At 36.4% G+C, this 13,992-nt stretch overlaps 2 protein-coding genes across 3 annotated transcripts in view; both read right to left on the minus strand.

The window, feature by feature from the left end:
- The window catches only part of LOC309476041 (uncharacterized protein), a 160,859-nt gene that overhangs the window by 2,765 nt on the left and 144,102 nt on the right, over positions 1 to 13,992 (minus strand). The gene's annotated exons all lie outside the window — the stretch shown is intronic.
- Positions 1 to 13,992, minus strand: part of LOC309476150 (uncharacterized protein) — a 106,298-nt gene that overhangs the window by 1,862 nt on the left and 90,444 nt on the right. The gene's annotated exons all lie outside the window — the stretch shown is intronic.

Here is a 13,992-nt window from a genome sequence, read left to right on the forward strand (position 1 = left end):
AACACTGAAGCTCCTTCTGATGCTGATTCTGCTGCTGTTGATCTGTAGTGTATATTCTCCATAGTCTGGGTTTGTGATGTTTGTGATGATCAGAGATCCAGTCTGATGATCCAGCTTCAGTCTGTCTCTGAATCTCTCAGTGCCTTCATTACACTGAACACCTGTACAGATGAAACTGAGATCTCCAGTGATTTGAGCTACACGAGTGTCCTTAAAATACCATTTAATGTCGTCTTGTTGGTTTGTTTGAACACCAGTGTTTAGAGTGACTGAATCTCCCTCCATCACTGACACTGGCACTTCATCTGAACCAACACCAGACGCACCTGAAGAAGAAATGAACAGTTCATTATAAACCAAACAAAACTACACAGCACACAAAAAAAGGGCTGTTAAAAGTTTTTTTTGTTTTTTTTCAAGATCATAAAGATTGTGAATAGAGAAATATGTCTGGATTCATAATGTAACATGCAAAGAAACATCAGAAGAACATCACTGATTTACACATTCACTCATCAGACAAACATACATGAGACTCACGGACGATCTTAATGAACATCATCCAAACTAACTCACATCCTGATATTAACGGCTTTCCCTAAACATATATTTGTGGATTCATACAACCAATTTTCATAGATTCATAGAGACCATTTCCCAAAATTATAGATGAATATTATCCATTAAAACATTTGGTGCTATAATCAGAAAATATTGCTTTAAAATGATAAAATTACATTCAATGTAGGCTATATTGATCAATTTCTATAGTGATTTAAAAGATTTCAAGTTTCAACAAGAGAGCTATCTTTTACTAAGAGAACAATGCTCTAGGAGCAGTAGTTGAGCACGTGGGATAAATCGCATAGCCATGGATACAATCTTCTGCAGCTCTTCATAGCAACTTTTCAAAAGTGCGGGGGATGGATGTGGTTTGTTTATTAACAATAAAAACGATGAATACAATGACAGGTACAAAGCCAGGTATAACATACAAGATATAAAAAGCTTCCCATTTAAATGAGTGATACTAGAAAAGTAGGGGAGACCGGGGACAGTTGCAACAGGGGATGGTTGCAACATGTCATTTTTGTCCAATCAGAAACAAGCTAGAGTGATGACACTCATACTGCACAACCACAGTTAGACCCTCCACCCACCAAGAAGACAGTAGACATATTCAACCTCTGCTGCTGCATTTATTGAACAAAACTTTTTCATGAGATATATTTTTGTCATACTGTCCTGAAATTTTTTATGTTTTTTTAATTTTTTATGAATTAATCAAAACTTACTTTGTTTGAATTATTGTTTTGTTGACTTCTAAGTGACATGGTTAGCATGTGTCAAAGTCAGTGTGTCTAGCAGGCGTATGATGTTCTGTCATGGCTGATAGGGTTGGGGACGGTTGCAATAAATTGCATGTTTAATAAAAGTTTGTTGCATTGCAAATTGTTAAATTCTTCCTGTCTGACACTGAAATATGGAGAGATTGAGTAGCATCTGTAACACCTGCACACTGAATCTATGTAGGCCTATGTTCTACACATGAACAAACAAAACTCAATAACTGTTATTTGATAAATATGACTAAATAAATAAATAATAGGCTACAATAATATTATTCAAATAAATAATACTATAATATTATAGTAGGCCTAAAATAGTTAATATTTTCAGAATTCTTTGCTCATTGAGACAAAAAGCTTAAGTTAATTAATGAAATTTAAGGTATTTTTAACGTGTTGCAACTGTCCCTGGGTCGGGGTCAGTTGCAACATCTGACTTCTTCCATTCAAATAAATACTGTGAACGATATGTCATATATAATCATCTTTAAATGGTATGGGTAATTAGCAGACAGATGCAAGTTTAATATATACAAATTTGGTTGGTCTAGTCCAAATAGTCTCTGAGTAATTGAGAGAAATGCAAAAAGTGTTGCAACTGTCCCCGGTCTCCCCTATAAAAACTCACTCGGAACACACAGAAAATAAGTCAAAACTCTGTTGTGAAAATACACAACAGTAGACTTGCTAAAGAATCAGAATCAGAAATACTTTAATAATCTTTTAATATATAAGTAATATATATATATGTACACACTACTGGTCAAAAGTTTTAGATCGGTAATAGGCCTATTGCACCGCGAGGAGTCGAGGATCGAGGAGTTAGGAGGCTTCCTGAGGAGTCATGAGCGAGGATACACAGTATCCTATGCGGAAGAGTTTTATCGATTAAAATGTGACGCACGTCTAAATTCTCCTCCCCCTTCACATCGGTCACAATCATTTTAATTTATACTTTACCTTTGCAGTTTATATAAATCACACATCTCACATATTTCAACAGGGTATATCTTGTTTTATTAATGTTTATTATGACTTTCTTAAATAAACAAACTTCAACAACATGCGTTGGCGCAGCTGATGACGCGATGAAGTGACGCTCGAGTGATCAAGTATTTCAATGTATAAATAAAAAAAAAGTTACATTCGATTCCTCCGTCCTCATTTTCTTTCCTTGCAACCTTCCCTCGCATCCTACAGGGGGAGGAGCTGAGACGCAAGGAAAGGAAGTGAGGAAAGGAAACGAGGATGCACAAATAAGAAATGAGAAGCACCCACAGAGCAGCCAGAGAAACGGAGGAGCGACTGTGGTAGGCGTTTGTGCAAAACTGCGGAAAAACTGCAGAAAAAATGCGGGTGTTGAACCCTCTCACCGGGAAAAGTGTGGGTGTTAAAATACCCACATCCCCCACGGACACGTAGTGATGGCCAAATGAAGCGTTTCGAAGCATTATTGCTTTCTGATACAATTGTGTCGAAAATGGTTCATTACTCGAAGCTTCATTCAGATATAAATTGCAGCACCATCTCCTGGTGAAGTAAATGTAATGCAACAAAGCTGACAACCATAAAATGCAAGTAGGCCTATATGTTAACGCCCCGTTTATTACGTGTTTACCGAGGCGATCAAAGCTGAAACAGTGTTAGTGCTGTGAAACTCTTTTATTTTGGTGAATTTTACAGATACTGATGAATTTCATGTGTTCACCTTGATAATAAAACATTAAGCATGATGTGTGTGTGTGTAATTATTTCTTTACACAAGTACAGAAGATAAGACCAGCTTAAAAAAAAGTTGGAAACCATCACAGAAATTCTAATGGTTTCTATTAAAATACCAATAGGAACCATTGCCTTTTACCATTTAAACCACTACAGATTTTTTTTTTTTTTTTTTTTTTTTTTTTTTTTTTTTTTTTTTAGTGTGTTTGGGACATATTCCATTAGGATTTAATGCCCCCACCAATAGAACCCAACACATATCAGTAGAGACCCACAGAGACCACTATAATTCCCATTACAACCAATAAAAAGCCCATGAAAACCAAGAATTTCTGTAATGGTTTCTATAGGTTTTTTTTGGCAGGGCAGTATCATGTGTGAAAGCTTTATCTTGTTTAGCTGTGGGAAGCAGAACTCTATAACTTGTTAACTGGTGGGACTGATATTTCTGTATGTTGAAAAGGATGTGCTTGTGTAACTGGTTGTACTTGTATAATGTAGCAGAGGGTTTTTGAAGTGTCTGTCTTTGATGCATGTTTTTATGTAACATATCTTCATATGTTCTCTCATTAATAATAATAATAATAAAAAATGTGGCAGAGGGTGTGCTTTGGGTACATGCAAAATGCTTAGACAAAGTGTTCATTAAATGGTATGGTTTTTATTCAGAAATATTATTTTCTCCACAGTCCTTGGTGAAAGGCGATTTCTTTTTTTTAAACAATTTCACCAGCTTTAGAGAATATCCTCTCACATGGAACAGATGATGCAGGAGTACACAAAAACAGTTTAGACAGTATATTTATATCACATTTCATACACAGAAATTCACAGAAATGAGAAAACAATCTAAGAGAAAAAAAGCCCTTAAAATCACAAATAATAAAAATGAATGAGAATTTAAAATAACAATTGAAAGAAAATCATTTGGTTTAAAATGTGTTTAACAACATTCACACAGAAATAAAACTGGCTTAAGTTAAAATTGTTAAAATTGCAGTCAGTGTGAAGCAGCACAGTGCTCATTCAGTAAATGCAGAGTTAAACAGATGTGTGCAGATGTAAGCACATATGATGTAAAAACAATCCATTGTACTGTAGTGCTCCATATCATTCACTACATTTATAAAAATATTTGTATGCAGAAATGTCAATGAACAAACCTTAATCGGGGAAATAAGTTTAAAGTGTTCCCAAACTTGGGAACGACTTCTCTTTCTCGCTGGCTCCATCACAACACTGAAATAAATTCAATCCACTCTCCTCAACAATAACGCCAATCCAAACACCGACTACTACAACCCACGGTGTTGCCATGGTTTGGCTTCACTTTTATAAGAAATACAGCCGCCAGGTTTCAAACCTGTCAACACTGTATTCGTCTGTCAAAGCAGTCAGGTGGTTCACTACAGGAGTGAAGCAGTGTGTTTGCTTCAGAAGTCATTTTCACGTGACTAGTGACGTAATGATACAAGCTCCGAAGCAGTGGTTCATTGCGAGGACCGTTCGAGTTTGAAGCAAGCTTCGGAGCGTCGGTGTCAGACGTAACATCACTACGGACACGTGCTAAATAACTTAAGGGCTCTTACAGAGTCAACGCATTCGTTACGCATACGCGCCTGCAAGGCTACGCATCGCTACGCTTCGGCCGCCATTATGCGTCTATGCGTAGCAAAATGTGTCGTCCCAGTTTTTGATACGCGACGCACCGTTGCATGCAATACTATGCGTTGTTGGTGGGGGCGATACTGCAAGTTGCTTGCGTCCTACGTGTAGACTATGAAAGGGAGCACGTCGCTCACGTTGCTCGCGTTGACTCTGTCAGAGCCCTAAGGCCAATTTATACTTCTGCGTCGGGTTCGCGTAGAAGGTACGGCGTAGCATACGCATTGACGTGTACCATACGTCGTACCCTTCGCCGTACCCTGACGCGCACCTCCTCAAAAATGTAACTACGCGTTGCGGCGACGCGGACCGCAAGATCTGTGATTGGTCGGCTGGATAGCATCGCGTTTCCTCCTACGCATTTCCGGAATGATCTTCTGCACTCTGCACCGCCCGCCCGCCATTTTTAAATTCCGAAGATCAGTGAAGAGCCATGGAAATAGACCAAGTGACCGAGATTGCTTGAAGAAGTGCGGAAATACAGCCATCTGTATGACTCCTTCAGTCGCCATTGCTCGTAGAAACCTAAACTCAAAACAGCCGCGAGGAATGTAAACACAGTGGAACATTAAAACCCACCCGCGCCAACTAGCGTTTCGGCGGTGTAACTGCAGAGCAACACAGACATTCGCAGAAGTATAAATGCTCACGACGGCGTCGCCTACGTGCGTACCCTACGACGTACACTACGGCGTACACTCGACGCAGAAGTATAAATTGGCCTTATACTGTCTGTATAACTTTCGTCATTCATTTTTATGGTTGACTAGAACAGAGATTGTAACATAAAATGTCGCGAGTAAAAACAACCCTGAGCAAATGCAATATTTTGCATTCATGTTTTACGTGCAAAGTTGTTCCCGCCAGTTAGACTGAAAATGAATGTATCGTTATTCTTCTTCTGCTTTTTCTTTCGCTTCAGCTTCTTCTTGAGGTTAATTTCCGCCACCTATTGGGATGGAGTGTGAAGCCTCAATGAACGAAAGGAATTATTAAATGAGAAGAAAAAAAAGGAAAAAAGAAGAAAAATAAAACTATATCCTTCTGATCAAATCTTTATCTCTTAAATATTTTAGAAGAATATCATAGACCCTTAATTGTTTCTGTGCATTCTGAAATATATTGTGAACTTTAATGACAATGATTTCCAAATATCTGGAGTTTTTCAACAAGCTGATTTCTTCCTCTTTTATAGCTTTGCCTCTCAGTGTAAAATCACATGTTCTGTTATTCCACAGTAATTGCAGCAGTCTGTCTCACACTTTCCTACAATATGCAGTGAATAATGAAGGTTAGTGTGTCTCTTTATTCATTCTTTATTCTTGCTCTTTTTAACTCAAAAGAAGCATAATCTTCATCCACATTGCTATCTACTCCTTGTTTTTTTCAAATGGACATTCTTATTTCTTGCCTTCTTTTTAAAAACGTATCCAAGTTTTCAACGCTATGGATTTTAGCAAAGGTTGAAGCTAAGACTTCTGCATTTTCTTTATTTCTAATGGCCATTTTCCCTTTCTCTTCTCTTACAGGAATCTGCTTATAGTTATTAATACCTTTCATTTACCTAATCATTCTCCATACCACATTCTCCAATACATCCTAATAGCTGGCTAGCTGCTTGCGACCAAGGTATTTCTAGAAGGAATACATATTCTTCTGGATCAGAACATGATTATTTCATAGCAACTATAAATGAATCTGACAAGTTCACCAAATCATTAAACTTACAAGTTTTGTGCTCGTGTTATCACACATGCAGGAAGAGCATCCTTACATTTGTGAGGGACATCACTAACTTCCTCTGGGTTTTCTACCACAATAGGCCGGGAAAACACTTGACCATCAGCCAGGTCATTCCCTGAGATGAACTAAACTCAATCCGCCAGGAGTTGTGTGCACACAGCCATGTTCGCATACCCGGATACCAAGTCTGACTTCAGAAAAAGTCTGTGTAGAGGAACTTTTATACAAAGTATATTTACGCTGCGAAGTAGTAGTAGTCTCTGGGGCCAGCTTTAGCACATTGCTTATAATGAGTGATTGAGCTGCTACTGTGTCTCATAATATCCAGATGTGTGTATCATCGTCCTCCTCACTACTGGATGCTACACATCCACGTAATATGGTTTATAACCAGACGAGGGAGAAATGGGTGAAACAGAATTCACAAAACCTACAGTTTTAGGCTTGCTTGACATATTTTTCTTTTTCCAGGCTTCGCAATCAGTGATCAGATTACCTGCATCTATACATCTAAACAAACCCGCCGCTCACTAGAGGGAGTTTTTGTGGATCTGCCCCCTCCATACGCTAAATCTGGTATTAGTATTCCATCCTCTCTTCATCTGCATTTCAGAACCACGGACAGCAACTTTTAATCAAACCTCCCACTGGAGAAAAAACAGTTTATAAACTCATCAGCAAGAACCACCAAGTTTTCATGAGCACAACCTTTGAAATCCTCCAATAAAATGTATTAGTAAATTTAATTTGGGCCTAATGGGTGGAGCTAGATGTCTAAACACACCCTAACCAGAGAGGAGGAGCTGGACGTCATTTGACTCTGCAGTGAGTACCACTTTTCAGTTGTATGACACTGCTTTAACTGATAAATAGCACCACCTAGTGGGTTTCTGAGAAACAGCAGCTAAAGCAGCATCACAGCACTGCCAGCTCAACAAACATCAGACAGATGGCATTGCAGCACCTCAAAAATAGAAATGATGTCTGTGAACTATAAAGACGATGCAACAACTTGCTAAATGCAACACATTAACACCTAAATGCAACACATTTAGCCTTTTCAGCAATGTGTTCTTGGCGTCTCATGCCTTTGGTATCTAATGAAGCCCAAAAAGGGACATGGTGGTGGAAAAAATTTGGGATGGAAGAAACATTTTTTTTTCAAATCCTTTACATTCTCCTGAGAAACTTAACATTGCCTCGAACTTGGACTCAGTGTGAAAATTGTGTCATTGCATGTGAAGGTGATCGAGATGATCTCATATATTATTTGTTATATAACTACAGTGTCTCATGGATGATCAATTTAATGAACATCATACAACCAACATATACCCTTCTTCTTTATACATTTGCTTTGGGAACCTACTAAAGCCATTAGACGATTCCTATAGCATAAAAACAGTAAATCAAAGGGTTAAAGGCCACTGTTTTTTTTTGGGGGGGGGGGGGGGGGGGGGGACTTCACACAGTCACTTACAGATGAGAGTTATCATTTCTCTCCCTCTGTCAGAAACAGTTTCTTGTCATGTTTAAAAAAAAATAAAAAATGTTAGGAGTCTTAAAAAGTTGTAGGACAGGAAAAAAAATTTCACCTACAAGCTAAACACACCTGAATCTGTAGTGATAATTTCATTATAGACAGGCTGATAATCTGGTTTACTGATATTTTGGACTGATATTCACAGAAAACATATACTTATCATATACTTGTTATTACTAGTCATTACTTCACGACTGCTAAAAACGTTCTATTTAGTATGAATGTGTGTAGTATGAATGTAATCTGGACGTACTGCATTTGTCATGTTGTTGTTATCATGTGATCTGACTACCAGCATCAGTAATGCTGCTTCACTGCCATTCACAAATCCTCTCCTCTGGCCTCATGGGATAGTGGAATGTACATCATGTGCACACTTCAGAATCTCACTGGAAGAAGTAGGTCATCTTTTTACCTACTCTTTTAAAAAGTATTGTGAATTCAAACACACAGTAGGCTACTTCTCTTGTGTTTTTCACCTACTGTATAGTAGGGAAGTCTGTCATTTCAGATCAGATGCTTGATCCTTGGTTTGTGTAATTATGACAACCATGATCTGAGGCCACCTGCACAGTTTTGGCGCAGTGCCACCTAGTGGTCAGGAGATATAAAAAACGTTTCTCTTTCCAAGAAAACGAAATTTAAAACCAGAATATAGGTTACATTTTCAAGTGGATTACCAACGGGGTATGTTTAAGGTTAGGGGTTGGTTAGGACAATATAGCAATTACATTTTAAAAATTAAACAACTAAATAATTTCTGAAAAGTAATAATACATATACAGAGTTCGATAGTAAGTTATATAAAACAGTATAAATTGCTAATACACACTCACAAAAACAATAGTGTCCTAGAAACGCTGTCAGGAATGCCCTACTCAACCGGGTTAGCAATGCAGTGTGAATCAATATGATTCAGACATCTCAGGAATCATAGATCATAAGACACTCAAATATAAAATGTCAGAGTGCCTTTGATTTACAAGGGTTTATTATTGGGTCATTATCTGCTGTAGATATCTTATTATAGGGCCCTCTATTGGACAAAGGTAGAGTTGTTATTCTTCCTAAAGTGAGGTCTTATTTTGACCCAAGATGGCGCTCTATGCAGCGGTATGAACAATTTGTTTAATGAAATGGCAATAGATCAGGGTTTGTGTGCTTAAATGGGTTTTATTTTTACGTTTGTCCCGGATAATGTCAAATATAAGATGTGGAAGTACATTTTCTTCTATAAAGACCTACACTGTAATATAAAAAAAATGTATTTAAAACAAAAGTGGAAATGACATTTGTACATCATACTAAACACCATTAAATAAATATTTGTAAATGTTTGATGCAATCTGCTGGACATGAGGATGCTGATACTCACACAGATCAAGTGCAGTCGATGAGACTTGAACAGAGCCGAATAAAGCCTGAAATCTGCTTCGCTTCAGTCTAATTTCGACCCCTGAATCAGTGAGTCACAAACTGTGCATGTTTGATAATTTAACCGTTTAAAAGGTCATGTGATTTACATGAAGTGGATGTTTGATGTCATTTCCTCTAACTGCTCTGAACAGTTGCTGCTGTTCTTGTGCATTGTGAAGTCATTCAGATGGTGAAGGTTTCTAAGGTTCATTCCAATTTATTTTACTCTACAGACAAAGTAATGTTCAGCTAAGTAAAGATTGGTCACATTTATTCTCTTCCAGGTTTTTTTTCTTTCTGTGCTTACTTTTGCTCTTCATATCACAACTTTTGATTACGCTTATAAGTTCTGTGATGTCTGAAATTTAATTTAGAGGTTCAAAAATATCACAGCATCCAGAAACTCTATTTTTTAGCTTAACGTGCCATGGAAATGAGGCCCTTCACACACAAACTTTTTGCAACATGTTTTCTCACACACAAGATGTTTGTCCACCTAACAGATCAAACCGTTTCTGAAGAGACCCGACCACAGCAGGTTTCAGTCTGACTCACAAGCTGAACTACAGTGTGTAATGTGTGATGCAGAAACTTTTAACCTTGCACTTTGTTTTTTTCCATTCACAACACTGGAATAAACTGAATAGGCCTATATATACAACCATTTTTAAATCACTAAAGTTATTAAGTTATATTTTTATTGAACACAATATGTTTCTATTTTTACATTTTTAATACAGTCTATATAATACAACTATAGCTTTCAAAAAAGTGAATGTTAAATGTTTATATATATCGTGCTAGGTAGATACTTATTTACAATTAATTACATGACAACAATTGTAGTTAGTAACATAATCCATTACACTACACATAAGGTCATTTAGTCTAACTTGATTACTTTTAATTACTTTTGACCTAACTCATTTATCCATTTCATAACAAGATAATCCTGTACCATATGTATAAAAAAATACAAAGAGAAAGAAAATCTATGCCATTCTTTATTAGTTTGTGAGTACAATTAAAAGCTATTAGGTTATTCAATAATAAAAATGTAAAATTACAATAAACAATAAAAAAAAAAAAAATCAAAATAAAAGACTGTTTACCTGCTTGTCATGTGACCATTAACTGACATCAGACTGTGAATGTTATTTTATTATTTATTGTTATTATTATTATTAATATTATTGACATAATTGTATTATTGACCTAACTTATTAACTTACACTTCAAGTATATTAGGTCAAAGAGGTTCAGCTGACAAAAGTTGGGGATCTTATGAAATGACATGAATTGTGTTTGAAAGACAAAAGCCTTCCAAAGACAGTAATACTTGGTTAAATGACACACTGATTGATAATTCAAATAATAATTGATGTGTTTGACATCTGATTAGATATGCCGTGTTGCAATGTTGACAAGACTTGTTAAAAGTGAAATTATTTCTGTGAATCCAGTGATCAAATCCTTCGGGTCTCAGTTTTCAGTGATAGTCACATGACTATTGGCTGGTCTGTGTGTGCAATTCCACAAACCTGGAAGACCTTCTGACCGTATATAAGTAGTATAGGCTTTTATAGAATGGAAAAGGAATTCAATGAGTTATGAATAATTTACTGCCATTGTGAGAATGACATGTAATTATATAATATTTTTTTTTATTTTTTATTATGGGTTACTACCCATATAAATATATATATATATATATATATATATATATATATATATATATATATATATATATATATATATATATATATATATATTTATTTATTCATAACACGTTCAGAGCACGTGAACTAAGAGCGTCAAACTCTGTCGGGGGAGGACTCACACACCAGACAACAGGGTGGGAGATTTCAGCAGACTGAACCATTAAAAAAAATGCTTCACAAGTTTGTTTTGTTGTGTTTGTGCTGCTGGAGTCTGATTGGTAAGTTATAAAATAATTTTTTTACGGTGTAATTTTTTTATATTTCTGAGCAACAAAGTATTCTGCAGCTCATATTACATTATTTTCTGCTGTCATATGTACTAGATAAATCAATATCATTCGATTTACTTACTTTGAATACCAGTCTCTGTTGTCATTGGAATTTTAAATTGAAATTTCCATGCCTTCTTTTGTGACCGGAAATTTATCTTGCTCAAAAATACAAAACCTTCATAGAACTCAGTTCAATTCACATTTATTTATATTGCGCTTTTCGCCATACTTACAGTTTCAAAGCAGCTTTACAGAAAAATGTGTGATCAAAATGAGAAAATTTGGCAGTGGTGCATGTTGGACATCCAACATGTAGAGAGAGAAAAGCAAATAATTAGCTTAGCTGCTGTTTATAACATTAAGAAAGGATAATCGTGTATTTGATCTGATATAACTGTATAGGGTTATGAATGCTTGGCTAAAGAGATGCGTCTTTAATCTAGATTTAAACTGGGAGAGTGAGTCTGAGCCTCAAACATTATCAGGAAGGCTATTCCAGAGTTAAGGAGCCAAATGAGAAAAGACTCTCCCTCCTACTGGATTTAAAGATATTCTTGGTACTATCAGAAGCCCAGAGTTTTGTGATCTTAAAGAGCGTGATGGATTGTAAGGCGACAGAAGATCAGACACAGGAGCTAAACTGTTTAGGGCCTTATAGGTCAGTAGCAAAAACTTTGTAATTGATACAGAACTTAATAGGTAACCAGTGTAGAGATGATCAAATTGGTGTTATGATCATATTTTCTTGAGTTAGTAGCAGCTAATTTTGGACTAATTGTATCTTTTTTTTATATAGAGGAAGCAGGACAACCAGCTAGTAACGCATTACAGTAATCTAGTCTAGAGGTCATGAATGCATGAACTAACTTCTCTTCATCAGAAACAGATTGCATGTTCCGGAGCTTAGACATTATTCTGAGGTGGAAGAAGGCTGTGTTTGTAACAAATGATGATTTTCAAAAGACAAGTTGCTGTCTAATATAACACCCTCAGGTCTTTAGCTGAGGATGAAGTTACTGTACATCCTTCCAAATGCAAATTGTATTCTTGTAGGTTCTGTGTACATGTTTTTGGTCAAATAAGTAATACCTTAGTCTTATCTGAATTTAATGAAGAAAATTACAGGTCATCCTATATTTTATATCTTTAACACACTCTGTCAGAGATTTAATCTGGACGTGATGAAATATATAACTGAGAATCATCTAAGAGAGGAAACTATTCAATGTTTTCTTTATTACCAAGAGGCATCATGTATTTTGAGAATAGCAGAGGGCCTAACACAGATCCTTGTGGCACTCCATAATTCACTGATGAATACTTGGATTATTCTCCATTTAAATAAACAAAATGGCAACGGTCTGATAGATGCGACCTGAATGCCTATACCTGAATAGTGTAATTTTGTAATAGGTCTATGAGTATTTTATGATCTATAGTCTCGGCCCTGGCTGCTTTTAAAGCCTTTTTATTATGGGAAATGCTGTCTTTCCACTCGATTCTAAAGACGTCTAGATGAGTTTGTTTCCATTTGCGCTCTAGATTACGAGTTTTTCCTCTTGATAGCGTGAGTAATACTGTTGTACCATGGTGCAGTACTTTTCTCTCTGACCTTTTTTAATCGGATGGGTGCAACAGTTTCTAATGTACTAGAGAAAATGGTGCAAATGCTTGTCATTTCCTCTTGTTCATTTGTGTGTTTGGGGACACTGAGAAGCTGAGACAGATCAGGTAGGTTATTAGTGAATCTGTCTGTAGTGTTTGGGAGAATTGTTCTTGTTGATAACTGCGCAATATGGCAAAGTTCAGCAGTAAGCACATTACAAGGAAATCCTAGGCATCTTTTAAATTGATACGATTAAAATACATTAAAGATTAAATTATTGGCTTTTGTGTCTTTGCTGCTGTTCTGGATGTTCTTCAGTTCATATTTAAACAATTAAATCTGATTTCAGGCTTTGTAAACCATCAGGAGCTTTAATCTGTTCCTGTTCATGTTCTCCAGGTGTGTTTTGGTCCGAAACAAATGAAATTCAGTCAGTGTCAGTGATGGAGGGAGATTATGTCCTTCTACACACTAATGTTACGGAAATACATAAAAACGACGACATAGATTTGAAATTTGGAGCCAACAACTCTTTGATAGCTAAAATCCGAAGAAAGGAACTAATCTATATATTTGATGATCCTGATGAGAGATTCAGAGACAGACTGAAGCTGGACGATCAAACTGGATCTCTGATCATCACAAACATCACAACTGAACATGCTGGAGTTTATCAACTAGAGATGAATGAAGCAAAACTGACATCAATAAGATTCAATGTTTCTGTCTATGGTGAGTAGAGATCATTTGTCCAATCATTCACATAATACAAAAACACACTATCATCACACTCAACACTCTAAACTATATTTTTGTTTATTCTCTCATGTTTTTCAGCTCCTCTGCCTGTTCCTATCATCAGTAGAAACTGTTCTTCATCATCGTCATCATCAAATTGTTCACTGGTGTGTTCATCAGTGGTGAATGTGTGTGATGCGACTCTCTCCTGGTACAA

Source organism: Leuciscus leuciscus, assembly GCF_965113295.1.
Source record: "Leuciscus leuciscus genome assembly, chromosome: 15".
In the NCBI taxonomy this organism is placed as follows: Eukaryota; Metazoa; Chordata; class Actinopteri; order Cypriniformes; family Leuciscidae; genus Leuciscus; species Leuciscus leuciscus.